Source organism: Strigops habroptila, chromosome 13, assembly GCF_004027225.2.
Source record: "Strigops habroptila isolate Jane chromosome 13, bStrHab1.2.pri, whole genome shotgun sequence".
Lineage (NCBI taxonomy): Eukaryota > Metazoa > Chordata > Aves > Psittaciformes > Psittacidae > Strigops > Strigops habroptila.
Window position 1 is genome coordinate 14656116 of NC_044289.2, and position 20882 is coordinate 14676997.

General features: G+C 48.8%; 1 long non-coding RNA gene across 1 annotated transcript; it reads left to right on the forward strand.

Moving 5' to 3' along the window:
• Window positions 1-7384: 7384 nt before the first annotated feature.
• LOC115615280 lies at window positions 7385-14329 on the forward strand. The gene is made up of 3 exons (XR_003994012.1): window positions 7385-7407; window positions 7716-7818; window positions 13864-14329. It is a non-coding gene; the product is annotated as an uncharacterized LOC115615280 (long non-coding RNA).
• Window positions 14330-20882: the final 6553 nt, after the last annotated feature.

The window sequence follows — 20882 nt, forward strand, 5'->3', positions numbered from 1 at the left end:
CCTCTGTTCACAAGCAAAGGGTCTACCCCTCACCAGCTCCCCTGAAGCACTCTCCCACTGCCAGCCCCCAGTTGGTGGTTTATTTATCCTCTGGGGTACCTGCACTCCTGCAGCTGTAAGCAAAAAGCTGCATCCTCTGCGCTTTGGGGCCAAGGATGCCCATTTGCACTTCAAACCCCATCCACCTGCTGGTCCCCCCAAGTCTGGGCAGCACAGTGGGCTGGCAGGGAGACAGGATGCTGCTGCCTGCAGCCCATGACAGCCCCACATCTCCCAACCTGCCGCCAGGTACCACCAGGCACAGCCAGGCAGCCTTTGAGCCAATTCCCCACACAAGACTGGGGGAATACTTTGCGCTATCCAGCCACCAGCATCCTCTGTGCTCCCAAGTGAGATGTTTTCCCATTTGCATTCCCCAAAAGCTTACAATGAAGAAATAAAGCGAGCAACTAAGAGGAGGATAAACCTGAGTGGCACCAAGGGCTGAGCAGGGCTATAAAGCCAACAGGCACCCATGGGAAGCGAGGGCAGCCCAGAGGGGGAGGCAGGAGAAGCAGGAGAGGTGGGAAAACACCACATCCGAGTGGATGCAAGCTGGCCCGCAGTGAGTTTGTTGAGGCCAAAACAGGGATATTGCAGCAATGGAGAGCGCTGTGATGAAAGAGCGGGTGGGAGCTTCAGCTTTAGGAAAGGTTTAGCAAGGTTGTTTGTGCAAGCCCTTGAGGTGTTCAGGATATGAAGACACAGGAGGAGGCAGGGGATGAAGGGAGCACTCAGATTCTGGCAGAGGAGCCAATCCATCAGACACCAACCTCAAGCACTTCGAAGGGGACAGAGCTGAGCTTCAGTCCTCCCTCTGCACGCAAGAACCCCACGCTCACATCCCATAGGGAAGTCACAAGGAACAATCCCTTTTCCTTGTCACTGGAGTCAGGGTGAGGGACCTGAGCAGTGCCAAAACAGGCTGCTGTGCAGTGACACAGCAGCTCCATGACCACTTGGCCAGGAATACATGGACCAAAGCTGATGGAGAGACTGAGACCTCTCGGTCTCCTCCTCCAGCAGGATCCCTCCACCCTGATGTCCATCCAGGAGCTGGAAGAGCCATCTCTTCTCCTCCCTTCAGGCAGGGGTAGGAAGAAGGATGCTCATGGTGCTCTGGGCCTGGTGCCCAAGCATTTTGCCCCCATGCCTCATGCCCCAAGCTGTGGCTAGTCCTGGAGAGTCTGACCAGAAGGTGGCAGGCTCAACTCGTCCATGGCTGATGGCTCTTGTGCAGGAGAGTCTGCCCTTGGGACACAACTGCTGGTACAGCAGTTCTAACCCATCACCTCAAAAGGAAGCCAGAGCATGAAGTGCTGGAGGAAGAGGTTAAAAAGGAGATGGTTTGAGCTTCTCTGAAAAGCAACCGCGGCTTCAGAGAGCTGCTTCTGCAGTCACGGGTGATGGCTATGGGGGACACAGTCGCGCTCCACACCAGGGTTAGCGTGGGGAGAACGGCCAAGCTGGTGTTGTAGGAGGCTGTTTCTCTCCGCTCCCGTTTCAGATAACTGAGATGAATCAATGGAGAGGAGGAATCCGCCTGCAATTCCAGCCGTCCCTTCCCACCCCCGGCCTTCTGGTCCCTGCGAGAGCATTTGAAAGGCTGCAATCGCTATAATTAGAAGTAACACTCACTTTCCAAGAGGAAACTGTGCAAAAGGGTGACTTCCTCTTTAATGCCACTTCAACTTGTTAACAGCTACATATCCTCAGCTCCAATGGCGAGGGGATGTGCTGAGCAGCAGCCTGGATCGCCAACAAGAGTTTCCTCCTACTTCAATGGGGATTGAGTCCAGGCGCAAGACACCAGATATTAAGATGAGAGGAGCTTGTGATACTCTGTCCCCTCCATCTGCAAAGTGCAGAGGCCAGAGGCATTTTCCATTACTCATTATCTTGCCACTATCATGCATTGGCCCCCAAGGCTAATTCACACTGCTGGATACAGCACCGGCTTGGGAAGGCCGAAGACATCAGGAGCTTCCAACAGAGCTCCAAGTCACAAGCAAGCTCCTTGTGATTCCATACAAGGAAATATTCACAACATACAATAAAAATAGCCTCCATCACTACACGTTATAATCACATCAGGGAGTTTCCAATCTCTGCAGTAATAAACGATGCCCTCCCTCCTCACCGAAGCATTCGCTCTGCAAACACTGATTAACCCTCCCAAGGATGGGCTGCGGCGGCGACGAGCCAAAAGGCACCGCGAGGAGTCGGTGGCAGAGCTTGGACTCTACCAACCATGTTCTCTTCTTTGATAGTCTCGGAAACACAAGGCAAGTTCACAATGTATCTTGCCCCTTCCAACCTTTCTGAGACCTTGAAGCCAAAGGAAACGGCTCCATTTTCTCCCTTTTGAGAGTTATTTTTGTGCTGAGCTCAGGAGCTTGTGATGGATAAAAGCACCTCTGGAAAGGCGTCAGCCTTAACTCAGAATGACCAAGAGGTAAAGAAACTCCCCTCTCCCATAGGCAGGGTGCTCCAGGGGTTAAATCTCTTGTTATTTAAAATATGTCTTGTTTCCAATTTGAACTCATCTGTATTTTGCATCCACTTGTTGGTCCTTACTAAGCCCTTCTCTGCCACATCACAGAGCTACCTACTCCTGTGCTACGTTATTCAAGCAGCGCGATCAAATCTCTTTGCTAAGCTAAAGGCAAAGGCACTTTCATCTCTAGCTGCAGCAAGACACCAGAGCAGTTACTGGAAATGCTCCTCTGGCCTTGGCAGCTCGAGATGATGGAGCCTTGGGAATTTCTGCAATGACCCTCTTCACCCAGACCCCCCACCCCTCCAACCCCACACTAAACCCACCCCATAAAGCCCGGTTCCCTTTCAAGCCACCTCTGACACGAAGGGCACTGCAGCAGTCAGGTGGCTTTCTTACATCAGAATTATCTACAAAAACCCCTTTAAAACAATCTTCCCAAACATTTCAGACAAGTAACGAGACCATTTTGGTTTCCACCCAGTTAAAGCCAGCCCCAGAAGCCAGACGTGCCATCCCCATGTCGTTCATTGCCTCTGACCTCCCCTGCGATGCCAGAATTAGATGTGTGTGTGTCAGCCCGAGCTGCTGGTTCCTCCTGCCTCCCCCAAAACACATCTGCAAGGCAGCGAGAGCGTTCCTATGGAAGCTGTGGCTCCCATACAAGGACAGTGCTCCAGCCAGCTGGAAAGGCTTGACCAAGTAAGAGATTTACTTGGCTGAGCATCATTGAATTCTCTGCAATGCAAGAGGGAAGGCAAAATACAACCAGGTCATCTAAAAAAGCAAAGTGTCATCCTGTGTTGCTTGTTTCCAAAGGGCACTTGGGTGTCTGCAAATGTCACACTCGCCCCCAGACAAGCAGGGAAGAAACTTTAGCTGGTGGTAAGTTAAACGCCTTCCCTTCTCCCACTCACTTGAGAGGGAAGAGTGGCTTGGATGGAGAAGTTCCTCCATCAGGTCTGCACGTGTTTGACCTGTGGGTTGTACTGCTCCCTCTGAGCAAGCCTGGACCATGGCTATGGGCAGGTAAAGCTCTGCAGCAGAACTGAGCATCAGCTCACACCCAGTGCCAGGCTCCATGCAGGACCCCAGGGAAGCTCAGGCCACCCCACACTTGCCTCTGCAGACCTGGCCTCTTAGCATTTCAAAAGAGAAAGGGGATTGCATGTGTCAGGCAGATTAGAAGGTGACAGACAGACATACAGGCAGGCTGTCGTGGAAATAGCCCTCATATTCTCCCCATGACATCTGTCTGCAAGAGCTGAGATGATGATTCTTTCTTACAGCTCTGAAAGAATATAAAGTGCTTAAATCTTTGTTAAGAACTGAACTACCAAAGCTTGGCTGGATAATACAGGTTTTGGAAGCACTGCATCGGATTTTAAGGGCTGGAAATACCCCACAAACACTGAGCTCCTCCTGCTACAGAAGGGGTTTGGTGCCAGATTCGGATCCCAGCAGTGCTGAGGTGAGTGCACCAAAACTGCCCCTTGCTTCTGGGTGAGGGATCAGCGGCTGGATGTGCAGTTTGTCCTCGTCTGAGACACTACACAAGCAGTAACTGCTGTAGAGACCCCAGGTGCTGGCAGGGATATGGGAGCAATCATTTAGCTGCCTCTCACCCCAGTGCCTGCTACCACGGCTGAGCACTGTTGGGGTGCTCTCCAGATGCAGCTGGGTTCAGAGGGTCTCTGTCTAAGCAGTAGCAGCTGGAGAGGGGCCTTCAGCCCCCCAAGCTGGAGCAGCTCTGCCAGTCCCCCCCATACCCAGACATAAGGAGGCTGTTGCAGGTGAGGCAGGTTCCCAAAGGCATCAGTAGCCCAAACCTTTGGAAAAGCCCATTCCCAGCATAACCCACAGAAGATGAAGTGCCAGGGGAGACCTTCGGTTCCCATTAGTCTTTATTTATCATCTGTAAGAGAGGGAGTTTAACTTCCCCCTTCCCATGCTGAGCACAGCCCATCGTCTGCAGGAACTTCTCTGCTCACAGGCAAGCCCCAAACTTCCCAACTTCTGGCCAAAGACTGAAGCACAAAGCAGAGCAGGAGCATGCAGGACACCACAGCAGCTCCGACACCATCACTCTGCCCACTGCCTGTCCTCAGGCCCTTCACAGAATCATAGACTGGTTTGTGTTGGAAGGGACCTTAAAGCTCATCCAGCTCCAACCCCTGCCACGGGCAGGGACACCTTCCACTAGAGCAGGTTGCTCCAAGCCCCTGTGTCCAGCCTGGCCTTGAACACTGCCAGGGATGGGGAAGTGCTGGTTCTTCTGCTGCACCGTGGAAGAGGAAGCACAAACCTGCTGTGCTCCAGTGGGGAATCACAGAGGAGGGAGCAAAAAGGGCCAGGGGCAGTGCCTGGGGACACCCTCCCTCGCCATGGGGACTTCCCTGCTGGAGGCACAGGATCCCTGCCAGCAGCAGTGCTTGTTCCCCATGCAGCCTGCAGCTTGATCTGATTGCGAGGGAAAACCTTCTGCCTTGTAACTATTCTGTTTACCCCGCTAAAGACCATCATCGTTCTGCGAATTGTTTGGGTTTCTTTGCCTTTGTTTGGGTGGGTTTGGGTTTGTTTGGGTTTGTTTTTTCGCGCTCTTGCTTTGGGGAGCCCCTGTGCTGCGCTGGGAGCCTCCCCGGGGCTGGGAGGGAGGCTGCTGGGGAAGGGGAAAAGCAAAGCCCTGCTGCAAGGCCAGCAAAAGGTCACACAGCACAAACCCCCCCCCGGGCTCTGTGTGTTACAACCCTTTAGTGGCATTTTTCTGGCAGTTTTATTCCTCACAGCCTCGTCTTGTCAATAAAGCGAAATGGCGGCTTGGTAACACTCAGCCAATCTTTGCTTCAGGTGGAGGAACTCTGCCATCTAAAAGTTATGTCCAGGCTTGTATTGCTGATGATGGGTTTGAGCTGTGGTGCTCAAAGACCCTCAGCATATTTATACCCAAAATAAACTGTGAGCAGAACCATGAAAGCAGATATTGAAAATCTGGGTGTTTTTTAATAATCTCCTAAAGGGAAGCAAACAGCTCCCAAGGAGAAGCTTCAAAATGGCCCCTTCCCAAGCCCCGCGCCAGGAATATTCTTCACAGCAGAATCCCAATGGCATGTTCTCCAATTTGGGCTGCATTTCTGCTTCCTGCATGCGACAGACAAGCATTAAACATGTCACGACACAGCACAGACAGCTCAATGCTGCTGTGAGCCCCTTTCATCGCAGGGCATGTCGACTCGCACAGCCCAGCACCACGGCTCACATCCATCTGGGCATGGCAGCACCTCAAAGCAACTCACAATGAGAAGCATTAAAAGCCCTATGAGCGGATGGATGGATATTTGGGGGTGGGAGCAGGACCCGGGGGTCAAACTATTCCTCAGGATTCAACCCTAAAAGTGACCCCACAGCGTCCTCTCTTCCCATGAGGACCTTGTTTTCTTGGATAACTTGAGCAAAACCCAGTGCAAGAAAATCCCTCCTGCTTCAGAGAGCGTTTCTTATAGACATAACAGCTACTGAGCACCTCAGAGCCGCCTTTCCTTTCTGGAAAGCTGGCAAACAGGATTAAACTTGGGATCCTGCAGCATTTACAGTGCTCCTTTCATCACCAGAGGAGCAGAGAAATCTTTGGACGGACATTAGTAAAAACCAGCGGCCAAGTCATTAACCTGAGAGCAGGGGAGGTTTTCATCAGCCCTATTCAGCAGGAGACTTAAGAAATGGCCAGGCCAGCCTTCAAATCAGCCAAGCAAAAGGCAAGCCATCCCCCCCATATAGACTTCTTGCTAAAACTATTAATAAACATCACACATTGCGTCAATCTCTGAAGGTCAAAGTAATCTTTTGCCCCTCGTGGAAGCTCTTAGGGAGATTTTTGGACCTTCAATGTGCTTCTTTAATGAGCACAGTTTTACACCCGCTCAGGTAGAACGCGCCGGTGTGCATTTGCTTTCTTCCGTGGTTGTATTAAAGCTATTTGGGCTGATGATTTTGGCCCAGTCAAAAGAAATGAAAGAAGCTGGGAAGCAAAACATGGAGATCCTGAAAGGATTTGTCTTGATAATGAAATAAACCCCCCCAACACCAGGCAGAAGCAGCAGCTTCAGTACATCTTTACTGAGCTTTCACTGCACTCTCTTTGCTAACGTAAAAAGGCACTTCATTAACATAAAATATCTTAATTCTTCGGCTAGAAAAGCCATTTGCTTCCAGCTAGAACAGGCAAAGGAAACACAACGATGCCTGCACGCTGCTGAAGGGCCACAAAGGCTGCCCAGCACAGACACCCCGCTCCAGAGCCTCTCCATGCAAGTACCCCACAGCTGGGGCACGGCAACCTCGCTGTAAAACTCAATTAACTCACACGAAGAGGCTCTTATCTCTGCAGGCAATGAGAGGGCAGCGCAGAGAGCGAGACATGAGGAGATTTCCAACGAGTTTACCCGTGAAAATCATTCTCATTATGGCCTATTAGCGCTGCGAAGCGCCGAGAGACGCCTAAAACGAGCTGGGCCACCACGGTGGCGCCTGCAAAGCGCTTGAGGGGCGGCCTGGCGTGCCCGAGCCCACGGATATTCGCTGTTATTATGATCAGGATCATGCTGAAGGCTCCGTGGAGCTCAAGGCACCAGCGCTGGGGCCCTGCGGGGCAGCCGGGCTGAGCGGGACCCGCCGAGGGGCAGCGCTCCCCTCAGCGCCGCCGCCATCTTCCCCCTGCGCTGCCGCCATTTGCCGCCCCCCGCCCCTCGCAACCGCCCCTTAGCAACGCCGGGCCACGCCCCCTTCTCAAGCCACGCCCCCTGTCCCGCGTTGCCTAGCAGCGCCGTAGCCATGGTAACGGGAGTACACAGGCCGCGATGGGAGCAAGGGGATGGGTAAGAGCCGCCGGCGGGGATGGGGACGGGGGGACCGAGACCCCCAAACGGGCTTGGGGCACCGGCCGGAGGGACCTGGGGCTACGGAGCTCAAAGGAACCCCCAAATATGTGGGGGGAAGGCTGAGTGTGAGTGGCCATAGTGGGCCATGGCGGCTGCCACAGATCCCAGTAAGAGCTGGGATGGGAAGTGTGCTAGGGAGGAGTGTTGCATGATGCTAAAGGGTTGACAGGTCCCATCCCTAAAAAGGAGCTTCCCTTTTGTCTCTTTTTACCTAAATATATCATCTATACAATGGTGGGTAACAGGCTCTGCAGTTAGGCAGCGTTTCAGCCCAATGCTGGCATACAGAGAAGTCCCCATGATGCCTTTACCCAGGACAATGAACTGTGGAGCATCAGCATTCAAAAGGTAATGGGCCAATGATTCTGAATCAGGCTCTTCCATCTGTGATTTCCCCTGGGACTTCCTGGGAAAAAAGATAATCTTTACATATATATATAAAATATATATAGATATAGATATAGAATCATATAATCATAGAATAGTTAGGGTTGGAAAGGACCTTAAGATCATCTAGTTCCAACCCCCCCCACCATGGGCAGGTACACCTCACACTAAACCATATATAGATATATAGATAGATATAGATATAGATATAGATATAGATATAGATATAGATAGATATAGACATAGACATAGACATAGACATAGATATAGATATAGATATAGATATAGATGTAGATATGCATATGCATATGCATATGCATATACGTATACATATAGCCTGTTTCTTCAGTGTCCATGAGTAACTGGACTCAAACATCTGCTCTTGGGGTTGTTCCCAGGCAGAGTTACCATTGTCTGAGTCAACAGACAGACCCATGAGGTTACCCATGGTCAGCTCCAGCAATGTGTTAATTACAGAAGTTTTCTAGAGAGCTTTACTGAGGTTTGGTGTGGTTTTTGAGTCTTATCGTGTTTTATTTAGGAGATGTGCTTCTATAAAGGATTTGTGAGACAGAAGGGGCATTTTGCTGTCAAGAGCAACATCGCAGAAGCTGGATTTCTGCAGCTCTCTTCTCATCTCTTATTCCCTTTGTAATTACATAATGTTAAAAGAACCTTAAGGAGAAGATGTAGGAAGACACAATTTCTGCTCCCAAAACTTACTGTTCCGAGTTACAGAAGCAACACAGTGACAGGTAGCAAATGACAGGCCGGGGAGAAAGCTAAAAGAGATCTTTAATTATATCAAATTAATGAGTTCTTTCTTTATCAGCCTCAGCCCTTGTCCAGATCTGTTAAGTGGCTTTTCTTAGAGATCGAATGACTGTGAATTAGCTCCTTTGGTTACACAACTGCCCAGATTTTGGACAGTTCAATTTGAAGAGCTGAGCTGTATTCAAAGCCTGGCTGCTAAAGAGCAGCTGAGCTCAAAATCAAGCCTTGTATTGGACCAGATTGTGAGGCCACGGGGCCTTCACCCACCCAGGCAATACCCAGGGCCTGGAGGGAGCCTCCGAGTTTTCACCCTCAGACTTCCCTGTGTGGAAAGCCAACTGTGGGAGTCGGAGCAGTGGGATGCTCAAGCTGAGGAACCTGTGTTCAGATCAAACTTGTGTGTCCGCATCCACCCCAAAGCAGCAGCGATCCAGACTGGCTTGGGAAGTACTTTGCACTAGCTTAGGAAATGTATTTTGGGAGAAATCCCTCTTTCCTTCCTTTGGAAAAGTGTTTTCTGCTTGGGAGTGGAGAGCACTGAAGCCATCCTTGCTCTGCGCTTTCCCACCCCGGGAATGGATCTGGCATCTTGTGGGGATAACCTGAGCCCCAGGCTTTCCTGCTCCAGGGCTCTTTGATAACTTCCAGAGTGGTGTAAAATAAGGACCTCACTTGTCTCATTTCTACCATCATGCAAACCAGTGTTGTTTCACCTTGGACCACACGAGTACCAGGGGCTGTCTCTTCTCAAGAAATAAAACCTCAGTGTGTAACCATTATAGAGCTTTAACCCACACGATGGTTTGGGTTAAACCATCCACCAGCACAGAGAAACCTTGAAACTAAAAAGCCAAACTGCAAGTGAACTTTGTTTATTAAAAGGGACTTTTGTTTAGCAGATTTGAAATGGAGTTGTATTTTAAAACAGGACTCTCTTTGTTCCTATTTGTCTTGCCCATAATATATTCTTAGTGAAGAAAAAGCTGTTTCTTGCTTCACTGCAGAAGTCAGGAAATGAGGCCACCTTCTGCATGGAAGACAAAGGCACGCAGCACGTTTCACCTGCATGAGGACAGGTAGGGAAGGTGCCACTGAACCGAGGGACACAGCTGAGTGGGGCTTTTCCCCTTCTGACACTCATCTTCTGATGTTTAGGTGACACTTAGCAGGAAAATACATTTCAGTTTTGCAGGAGTTGACAGAATTGATGCATTATTGTGTTTGGAGATTTAAGACACATGAACAGGCAGCTAAATCTGCACTGGCTCTGATTACATTGAGTACTGTGGAGTCAGTCTCCTGAACTTCTGTTCACAAGTTGCAAACAGCAGGGAGGTGAAAACCTGCGTTTTCTTATAGGCTCACCAATATCATGTTTTAATAAACCATTTATGAGCAAAACCGATAAATAACTATTTTAGTCTGAGTTTGGATTTAAGAGCACTGACAGAAATATAAGATTTTTCAGCTTCATGTATCTACAGACCTGATTTTAACTGCTTAAAAGCTGTATAGATTTGCTGAAAAGAATCCAAGCTACATTTCCTACACAGTAAAAGAAGCACAGACATAAACTCCCTGCAGAAATACCCAGGCACCTTCACTGAAAGCCTGCCAAATGTCTATAAACCCACGCAAAAATGTGTACACACATTCTGTAGGTACATCCATATGCATTACTGGGGTGCACGGTTATTTTTAAGTGCATTCAGTAGCAAATGACTAGAACTGAAACTGTTTTCATCTGCAGCTATCGCAGCGATCACTCAGGGCTGTGCACATGCAGCCTTAGAAACCGCCTCGTGCCACTTTTGTTGAGGCAAAGAGGCATTGTGCTGGTGCCTTTGAACCTGTACACCACCACATCAAAAGTGAAAGGAGAATAAACACACCACGGCCCTCAATAAACATGGATTATCTTCTTTACTGTAACCGCTTAGAAATAGCAAAAGCAGCCTTGAGCTGTGCACGAGTCAAGTACTTTGCCCCGGTTCTATCATAAGGCTTTGCCTGCTTCCCACATGATGTGTCCTGAGTCAAACAGAGCTCGGGGTAGGAGGAGCCTTCACCAGACAGCTCGGAAAGACTTCAGGAGGTTCAGTTCCTGAACAGGTTTTGTAACAGCAGCGCCCTGGAGCAAGAGAGCACGAGATGGTTTGGCCAAGCTTAGTCATGAGCTGCAGAGGCTTCCAACGGAGCTCCCCGAGTTAACTCCTCACAGAGTGAGCTGCTCCTCAGGCAGCGGAGGAAGAGAAAGTAGAAACTGCTCGTGGAAGTAGGAAAACATACACTTAGACATGTCTGGCATCCCACTCACAGAGCCCAATGTCATCCTTAAGCCACTTCCTCCCCCTTGTCAGCAGCATCCTGTGTGATTTCCTGCCTTGTTTTGTAAGAGCAGTACAAATGAAAGGATTCCTCCTCTATAGAAAGCTATGTTCTGTCTGTAGCAGCTTTTCCTTTAAATCTACTCACAAACCCCCTCTTTAAAGCATTTTTCTAACAGGTTTTCTTTTTTCTTTTGTTTTTGTTTTCTTCTTTTTTTCCTTGCAATTCAAAGGATTTCTACAGTCAAAATCCTCTTCCTGCCTTATTTTTGTTTTGTTTTGGTTGCTTTGGGAGTTTTAAATACATTTATTGTTAACACAGAAACCCCCAAATTCACTATTTCTGTTAGAAAATACATTTTCTGAGACACAGCCCAGCAAAGTCTTTATTCTTCACTGAAATCCCTGCTCTTAATAACTACAAACATCTTGGGCTTTATTTCAAGAAGTTAATTTCCTTTCCCTCTTCATCCAAAATCCACTGTGAAGAGCAAATGTATTCCGAGTAATTTGCATGCACCATGCAATACTCCTACTATTAGGGTAGCACTCCCTCCCACAGGCACGTAAAGCTGCTTACTCAGTGCTCAAGGCCAAACGCTGATTCTACTTTGATGGGTCCTAAATTGACATAAGTTGGCATCTTTTGGCAGCTCCTGAATCTGAGCTTTGGCAGAAATTTAACCTCCTTTACACTCAATTAGATTCTTCTAGTCTCACTTAAACTGCCACCCACCTCCCATTGTGTGTTATAAATGCTCCAAACACCCTAAACTTTCGTCTTTTGTGTTAATATGGAAATGAAACCAATTTACCTTCCTGCTAGTCATGCTCACCAGGGTACAGATCAATCTAAGGAGAACCCAGCGGAGGCAAAGGCAGACTGCTTCAATCCCACCACATCCCTCTGCTCTGAACGTGTTCTCTGTGTCTTGTGGGCTTGTCTGCTTAAAGTCAAACCACCGAGGGCTGAAACCAGGAGTTCAAGTTTTGTTCTACAACACTGGTATGAGTCGAAGGGACCTGTTTCAGTAGGAAAAAGCTAAATTCAACAATAGTTTCTGTTCTACACAGTCTTGTTTTCAGAAGTTGTTGACCTAACCCTGCCTGTCTGGGCTTCTCTGTCGTGACAGCACCCTAACTGTGAGACCCCTGTTGTTTGTGAGCAGTCCTTTATTCAAGAGCTGAGGTTTCTCAACGTCAGGATTCTGGCCAGTGCTCCCCAGTGCTACAGGTACACGTCAGCAGCACCAAGTGAGGAGCATAAGAGCTCCTTTTAATATGGGTGCTGGCTTTTGCAGTCTTCAGCCAGCTAATTACCCTTTGTGGCCTCGGTAAAATGAGGATTGTGCTGCTTGGGATCTTCCCAGGCTTCTTATAAGGATCAGTTGGTTAATGTATGTGGAAGGTCAGGATATACATGATGCTTTCCTGAAGTATTGGGATTTCTTGATCACCCAGGTCTTTGATGCCCAATGGTTTGTACCTTCTCCATCCCTTTCAGCCAGAAGCCATCAGCACACACAAGGCAGCATCGAGCATCTTTGTGCTCTTTAGACTTGGCAAGGTCATGGCAGCCTTTTGTGGTTTTGACTCACGCCCTCAGCCCACAGTGCAGCCTGGGACAGCCACTGGTGACTTGGCTTTTGGACTGAGATGGAACCACAGTTCCAGGAACACTTCCTGGCCTGGCTTCCCCACTGGTGTGAACTGTGGAGCTGCACTGACTTCCACTGGCCTGTGCCTTCCATCTAGTTCCATCCTTCAGTGTTGGTTTGGTTTAGGTCACAGTCTAGAATTAAGGAGGGCCATGAATCTCTCGTGATACACCCAACAAGCTGACATGATCCAAGCTACTCAAACAAAACACAGCCCATGGCAGATTTTCCCTCTGATCCATGAACATTAACAGGTCCTCCCAGTTTCCTGTGCAGGTGAAATTCCTCCCTGTTCAGTTGTGGTTCTGCTGCAGGTTTTCAGCTCCCATCCCGAGATGGCTTTTCTCAGAACTTGAAAACATCATTCTTTAATCAACTCAATTGGACTTTGAATCTCCTGAAGTGGCAGAGACTGAGTACACTGTGTCTGCAATGCCCCATCTGTCTTCCGTGAAGCTCTTCAGAGCGCAGCCAGGGGACCTTTGGGCTCATGAAACTCAACTAAAAATAGCAATTACTGGAAAACAAAGGGGACAACCTGACCCTCCGGCTGGCAGCATTTGTACAGCAGCAGTGATGTGTAATTGTCTGCATAGTTCGGAGCTACACTTGAGAACAGCTTCCAGGAGCTTCCATGTAGAGATGCGCACACAGCTCCGCCAGATGGTTACTCCCTGTAGGAGAGAAGGCTCTTTGGGTCATCCAGGCCCCATCCCAAATACAGACCTGGAGCTTTGGGGTATTGCAGCTGAACTACCTGCAAAAGCTCTCAAGAGGACCAGATCTGACTTTTTTCCCTGATAGCAGAGGAACAAAGCAGTGAAGCTCTAAATAACCCTGATAAAATAAGAGTGATGCTCTATGTAGTGGCAGAAACCCCAGTTTAGCTCAGGGTCCTGTATTATTAGGCAGTGAACAGATGTCCTGTGATTCAGGTGGAGGAAACAGGCATAGGATGAGAAATGACAAAGATTTGAGTTTGGTAGGATTAAAGGGTGTTCAGCATCAAAGCCACAGGCATGTTGCATATCTTCTGATCCTGAAAGCAATGCTTTGATTCACTGGCCATACTACAGAAACCATTGGTACCATAAATTAGAACTTAATGTCAGTTGATCTAGCCACTCCCTTGGCCAGATGGCCTTTAGATTGTTTAATGTAAAGTAGACCAGGTAACTCTAGAAACCTCTGTCCTCATACACAAATATAATTCTCCTGTTATCTTCCTCTTTTCTCCCCTTTCACAGCTGAAATAAGGATGGCTTGAAGACAGAGAGATTCACACACTTAGAGAACTGCTCCCAAAGCAAAAGCATCCCTCCATTTAACACAGCCCAAAAGAGGGCAAGATACCTGGTACTCACTGAGCCCACTGCTGAGAAAATGAAAACCGTGCTGGCCTCCCACATCCTCCTGATGGATGAAAGTTACTTCAAAGGAGCCAAGCCACAGACAAAGTGCAAAAGAAAGAGGCCAGGGTCTGCTGAGAGCTGCAGAAGCCTGCAATCACCTCAACCTGAGGCTCTGCTATCAGGTGTAAGTTAACCACCTGAGGAGCTCTCAGCGGGGGTCAGGCTGTAGCAGCGAGAGGCAGGGCTAATGGAGGCACTGCATCAGTCAGGCTTGTTCAGCCTCACCTGAAATGTCCCTTTTCGGATGTTCTCTGTATGAGCCGAACAAGGAAGAGCTGAAATAAAAAGTACATTTCTTTGTTCTCTGTCTGTTCGAGTTTCTTTGCTGCTTTTCATGGGGGACACCCCCTAATCTATGCTCTGAAATGGCATTAAACCCAGGGAAAACAGTTCAACAGTGATCATAGCATGTGGTGAAATTCTCTTGCCTTACGTGAAATTTGAAATGGAAGTTTGTGCCACAATTCTATGGTCCTTTATGCCAGGTTTGAGCACAACTGGATCATTTAGCAGGACAAATTCAATCCAGATCATGCCTGGGCACACAATTAGGTTTCTGTTGAATTAGCCAGAGCACATAATACGCCGTTTATGCTGGCTTCATGCCGGCAGCAGGAAGAAAGACAATATCTAACCTGGCACCAAGCCTACCAATACAGACTTCATGTCAGAACTTTGGGAACAGTTTTGAATGGGATCAGTGCTTTGGGTTGTGTGGTCTAGCAGTTTGTATCCAGGAGCCCTAGAGCTAGATTTTCTGTGGCATTAACCTATGACCATTTTTGCAGTGTTTAAAGTGTCTTTTTCTGCAGTTTTCTCTTATTGTGCCTCCTCACATGGCCCCCTCGTCCCATTTGAGGTTCTTGTTGTAGTCTCTCAATCTGTCTTTCTAATGATGATTAGTGGCATCTGATTTCTGAAGGGACCTGTGCTTCTGCACGTCACCATCATACAGACATGGGTTGGAAAAGACTATGCTTGCAGCTTCCAGTGCCTAAAGGGGCTACAAGAAACCTGGAGAGGGGCTTTGGACAAGGGCCTGTAGGGACAGGACAAGGGGATGGCTTTAACCTGACAAAGGAGAGATGGAGATGAGCTCTGAGGCAGAAGCTCTTCCCTGTGAGGGTGCTGAGGCGCTGGCACAGGGTGCCCAGAGAAGCTGTGGCTGCCCCATCCCTGGCAGTGTTCAAGGCCAGGTTGGACACAGGGGCTTGGAGCAACCTGCTCTGGTGGAAGGTGTCCCTGTCCGTGGCAGGGGGTTGGAGCTGGATGAGCTTTAAGGTCCCTTCAAGCCAAACCAGGCTGGGATTCTGTGATTTAAGTGTTCAAGGTCCTGTTTTCCAAGAAAACTGATGAGTGCCAGGCTGTCACTCGCTGAGGAACTCAGGAGACTCTAATACCCGATCTGTTTTACCTGCTGACACTTCTCATCCAGTCAGTTTTACCAAAGTAATCCTTCTAATTCACAGCAACAGGCTGGACTTTCTCTGTGTAGTCTTTGGGACAAAACTCACTCTGGAAAAGTTGCTTATTTTAGAACCCACAGCCTCAAGCAAGATATTTTCCCTAATCCTAAACTAAATGATATCATACTTGGCTAGCACTGTAACCATGGTACTCAAGTTATTTATGACTCTGAAATTAATGCTATAGTTAGCAACACTGGAACAGGGTTTCTTCTATGCTACTGTCCAACTGCCTCCCTCCCCCTGCCTCAGGCTACACTGGAAAGCAAGACAGAGCGTCTCCAGAGGGTCTTTAATTTGCCATAAACAATGTCAGCCTCTGCTGATCTCCTCAAACTTGGCAACACACAAGTGGATCTGCACAAAGATGCGTCTTCGAAGCAAAACAAAGCACTTGGCTCTGGTTTTATTGATCTTACTTTGTTAGGAGATTTATTTGGGTTTGTTTATTTTGGTTCTTAAGTAAATGTGAAAAGACCTGGAACTCCAGAGTGTGGAGCCAGGACCGGCAGGAGGAGGGAGCACTCGGTTGTAGCTACTCATCAGCTCTAACATCAGGGAATCACCGCGAGGGCAAAGAGGAGAGGTCAGCTTTTGTGCCTGGGACACTCAGCAGAAGTTGCCTCATAGCAATGGATAGCCTGGGGACCAAACTAACATTATTCCAGTCTGATCCCTCTGCAAAGGTCCTGGAGAAGTCTGGGAAGAATCCAGCAAAGTAGAGCAGAAGGAACACAGAAAAGCACACAGTGCTGAATCCCTCCTGGTTGAAGATGAGGCAGCTCCGTGCTTCCAGACCACTGAAAGGAGAGGCTCAGGCAGCAGCCCAGTGGCCTCTCTGCTCTTCCAGGGCACCCATGCCAGCAGCAGTAGCTCCACATGCCTTATACAGCACATCACCTCTCAAGTGAGGGAATGGAGAGAACTGTAAAACAAGGCAGCAATAAAAGCACTGCAAATAGAAAAATAAAGGGCAGAACACAAAAAGAAGAAAACAGGGGAGAAAAGAGAGCCAAGAAATGCGAGGAATGGGATACTGCGCTGGAATGCAAGGGTACAAGGGCAGCCCATCCCTGATCCATGACAAAAGGCAGTTTGAGCGAATTTGGGCACCTCATGTCAAGTAGACATGCCTGTCTCCATCCTCAGTGCCTGCTTGCGGATAGCAGACTGGCAGATAGATAGAGCACAGTCACTCACACCATTTGATGTAACAGTCTGACTTCATGTCAGTTCTGCTGCCTGAATTAACCTCCTCAGGCTGCCTTAGAACACCAGTTGATGGACAGTCTAATTCTGCACATCCTAAGAATAATGAGGAGCCAAATCATAACCGCCTGCTTTAGGGCTTTTCAGATATGCTGGCCTTGGACCCAATCTGATTTACAACTCAAGCTGCTGGAAGAAAGTCTCAAGGCCTTCACTGAGAGGTAGATAAAGCATTCTAGAAGAATTTATTGGGTGAGAATGCAGCATTTATTTGGGGTTTCAGTCTTATTTTGGTTTCCAGTCCCAACTTCTAATTCCCAGAGCCACGATTCTCCCAGTGCCTTCATGGGATTTATACTGGAGTCACTTGAGCGGGGTTTGCTATGTCTAACATGTTGCCTGCTTTAGTGGTTTTTGGCCTTCTTTATTTTTACTCCTTCTGACCACAGGCAAAGGAAATAAATCATCTGATATCCTGCCAGCAAACTGCCACAGGCGCTTTGGGACTGGAGGCGTCTATCCTGCCCTGAAAGAGCATTAAAAACCAACTGGCTGATCACTTGGACTGGGTTCAGGTATGTCAGTGCACATACCAGCAGTTAAACTGATTTCTTCTACTATCTTATCTGTCCATTTCTGGCTTTAAAGGAGAGGAAGTTTGGCAGGCGAGTGACTCTTGGAATGCACTCAGTAAACCACGGGTGAGAGGAGCAGAGAGCAGAAATAGAAACCAGCATAGGTACAGCAGCTGGGAGCCTGGCTGCTGGCTTCTATTCCTGGCTGTACCCATGACTCACTTGCTGACCTTAGAAAGCCACTTCACCTCTCCACGGTCCGGCTTTCTCACAGGCAAAATGCCCCATTTCCCAGGTCATCCCACGTAGAGGGACCCTATGGCTCCCAGATGGGTGTCTTTGGAGGAAAAGCCTCATCCTGCTCCCTTTGCCCGCCCTGGGTTGTTCCACCATGCAGGAGCAGGGCAGTGCAGACGTGGTGCCTCTCTTCCCAAGCGGAGCTGGCAGCTTTAACCAAGTGCATTTTGTGAAGCTTTTTGGGATCCTTCAAGGAAAGGAAAAGCACTAAAACAAAATTATGCTAATTCTGGCGTGACAGCATACGCCACATTCCTGCTCTGGACAGGACTCTGCTCAGCCAACTTCATTATACATTACCTTTGCCCAGTTCCCTCCTTATTAATTGTGGCCAAAGCACTGAGCAAAGCCGACTTTCTCCTTGCTTTCCATTTCTCCTTAGTCAAGACCAATTCCTTGACAGTGACAGACCGTGAGACACTGGGCTGTGTCTGCTCCACAACCCCCAGCAGTTGTAAACACATCTCTCTGCTTTATTCCTCCCTGCCAGGACGAGATTCCTGGGATGTTAACACCAGATACAGCCCTGGCCTCGGATGGGCAGTCCCATGGAGCAGGATAGAGATGCAAACACCCTGGAATGGGCCACTGGAAGAGCAGATCCTGTTTTTGCAGGAAAGGCTTTTTCATGGTGCTTCCATCCATCCCAACCCTGAGGCTCTAGCTATGGTGCAGCACAGGGTCAAATGGTGCTAGCACCCAGGAGGAAAGATGTAGTAAAAGGCAGAGAGCCCATGTATGTTGTTAGCCCCTGTGCATGCATCAGGACGAGCAGCAGCACAAAGGCATCCTGGATCAACCTAATTTCTGTAGAAAAACAGGAAACTGCCCCTGCCTTTGCCAAAAGAGAGGAAGATCTGCAAGAGCTATATCCGTGCCACTGACAAAGAGGTCAGGAGAAGGAGAAAAGGGCTCCATCTTATCCAGGAGCATGTCAGAAAGGGGATGCCTCAGTCTATTTGTTCTAGAGATACTTTTAAGTCAGACTCTCACACAGGTCTTGGAAAACAGAGAGTGAGATCTCTGCTCCAACAGGGCTCGGACCTCTCCATCTCCAGGAGGAGAAGGATAGGGGGGTCTGCTACAAGCAGCAGGGCAGAGGTGGCTCCCCTTGATGCCCAGGGGCTGCAGGCATTTCATATGGGCCCTCTGGTTCAAATGCAGTCTGAACCCCAGTGCTACGTGATGGTTGGTTGGTGACCTGGAGGAAATGAATCCTCAAGCTGCCAGCCCTCCCTCCTCCTCCTGCAGCAGTCACAGCAGGGAAAGCTGAGATTGATCCAAGGTTGAGGAAAAATAAACCCTTTCCCTTCAGAAATGGTGCCTCCCGCACTGGACCAAGCACCTTAAGGCAGAGTGCAGGGATGTCAAATCATACCTTCCCTCTGCCCCATACCCATTACAGAGAGAAGCAGGGAAAGTGAGAAAACATCTATATTCCTACTCATCTTTATTCCCCTGGACTTCCTACTTCTTGTCTTTATTCCCAGGACTGAGGTGAATCAACGTCCAACAAATATCATTCGGGAACTAGCATTGGAGCCAACATTTCCTCCAGCTCTCCATCAGTCCATCATCTCTCACTGCTTTTGTGTTACAGAGGAGCCACATGAAGGCAATACTAGAAGATAAAAAGAGGTGAAGAATTGATTAGAAGACCCTGAAACTTTGAGGGATGCTTTAGAATAATTCAAGACAGCTGAAGAATTGGGACGAGGGACCAGGAATAGGTAGAAGCTTCAGATACAGTTAAGTAGTTTCCCAACTTGTGTAACAGCATCACTAGATGGATCTTGCAGTGTGGAAGAGATGGAGGAACAGAGGGACAGGCAGGTTGGCCAGATGAGATAGCCCAGGATCTTACTAATGTAAGAGGTAAAGGTAAATCCTGCAGCTTGATTGTGTTTGCTCTGGAATTGCACACACATAAATCAAAGCTTTACCCATTTCAGTGTCACCTGATCAGTTAGAAATAGGGGTTGTATGGTGTTAAACCAAAAATCACCTACAAAAACGGTTGTTCTGCACACAGAAGTTGTTCTCAGCTCAGCATCTAAGTGAGAAACCTCAAGGTCAGGAGCAGATTTTCCTGACAACGAGTCTCCCCTTATGTTAAAACAGAACTACCAGAACAATAGTTGTTCACACTGTCATAACCACCCTTTTCTTTGTCTGCTGTCTTGTAGCCAGCGGGCCGTGTACCCTTGCGTTTAGAGGTGTCCACAGAGGAATCCAAACCTGCAAACAGAGAACTGCAGCAGAAGTTGTGGTTTTGTTATTGCTGCTCAAGACCGAGATGGTGCGAGAAGAACGTTCCAGTTCAGAGGGAGGAAATGGAAAGCACAAAGATTCATCACTTTGCTATTCAACAGAGCACGCTTCTAATGAACTGCGTCTACCAAACGGTTTCGAGAGGAGGAAGTGATGGAGAGATGCTTTCCATGCAAGGGGAATAGAAGTCAAGAACACAGTTCTCAGGCTCGATTACCCAACCAAGAACATCTTACCTTCCCCTCTGGTGCAAAGTGTTTCCTCTTCATTATAGACCGTGACTTCTCAAACTTTCCCCTCAAATAACACTCTTCCCATCTGTAATCATCTACATCACCTTTCCTCTGCAGCCACAGAGCAGAGACTTTCCACTACATCCCCAACATACCTGCAGGAGCTGTTCCACCCGCCTGTGGGCTGTTGTATGGAGACCAGACCAAACCGAGCTCATTTTTACAGCTGGAAGGTCTCTCTTTCAGCTCCTTCTACTCCTTAAAAAGTCAGAGATGCTTCTGAACTGTCGCAGCACACATGGGATGGAACGGACTGGATTTGGTCCAAATTTTTCCACTGCCCATCCTGGTCTTTCACTAGAGCAGGTTGCTCCAAGCCCCTTCCAGCCTGGCCTTGAACACTGTCAGGGATGGGGCAGCCACAGCTTCTCTGGGCACCCTGTGCCAGCGCCTCAGCACCCTCATAGTAAAGAATTTCTCCCTGATGTTTCATCTACATCTCTCCTTTGTCAGGTTAAAGCCATTCCCCTTGTCCTGTCCCTACAGGCCCTTGCCCAAAGCCCCTCTCCAGGTTTCCTGGAGCCCCTTTAGGCACTGGAGCTGCTCTAAGGTCTCCCCTTCAGGAGCCTTCTCTTCTCCAGGCTGCCCCAGCCCAGCTCTCTCAGCCTGGCTCCAGAGCAGAGCTGCTCCAGCCCTCGCAGCAGCTCCGGGGCCTCCTCCGGGCTCACTCCAACAGCTCCACATCCCTCTTGTATTGGGGACCCCAGAGCTGGACCAAAGGCAGGCTTTGGGGCTTCAGTGCT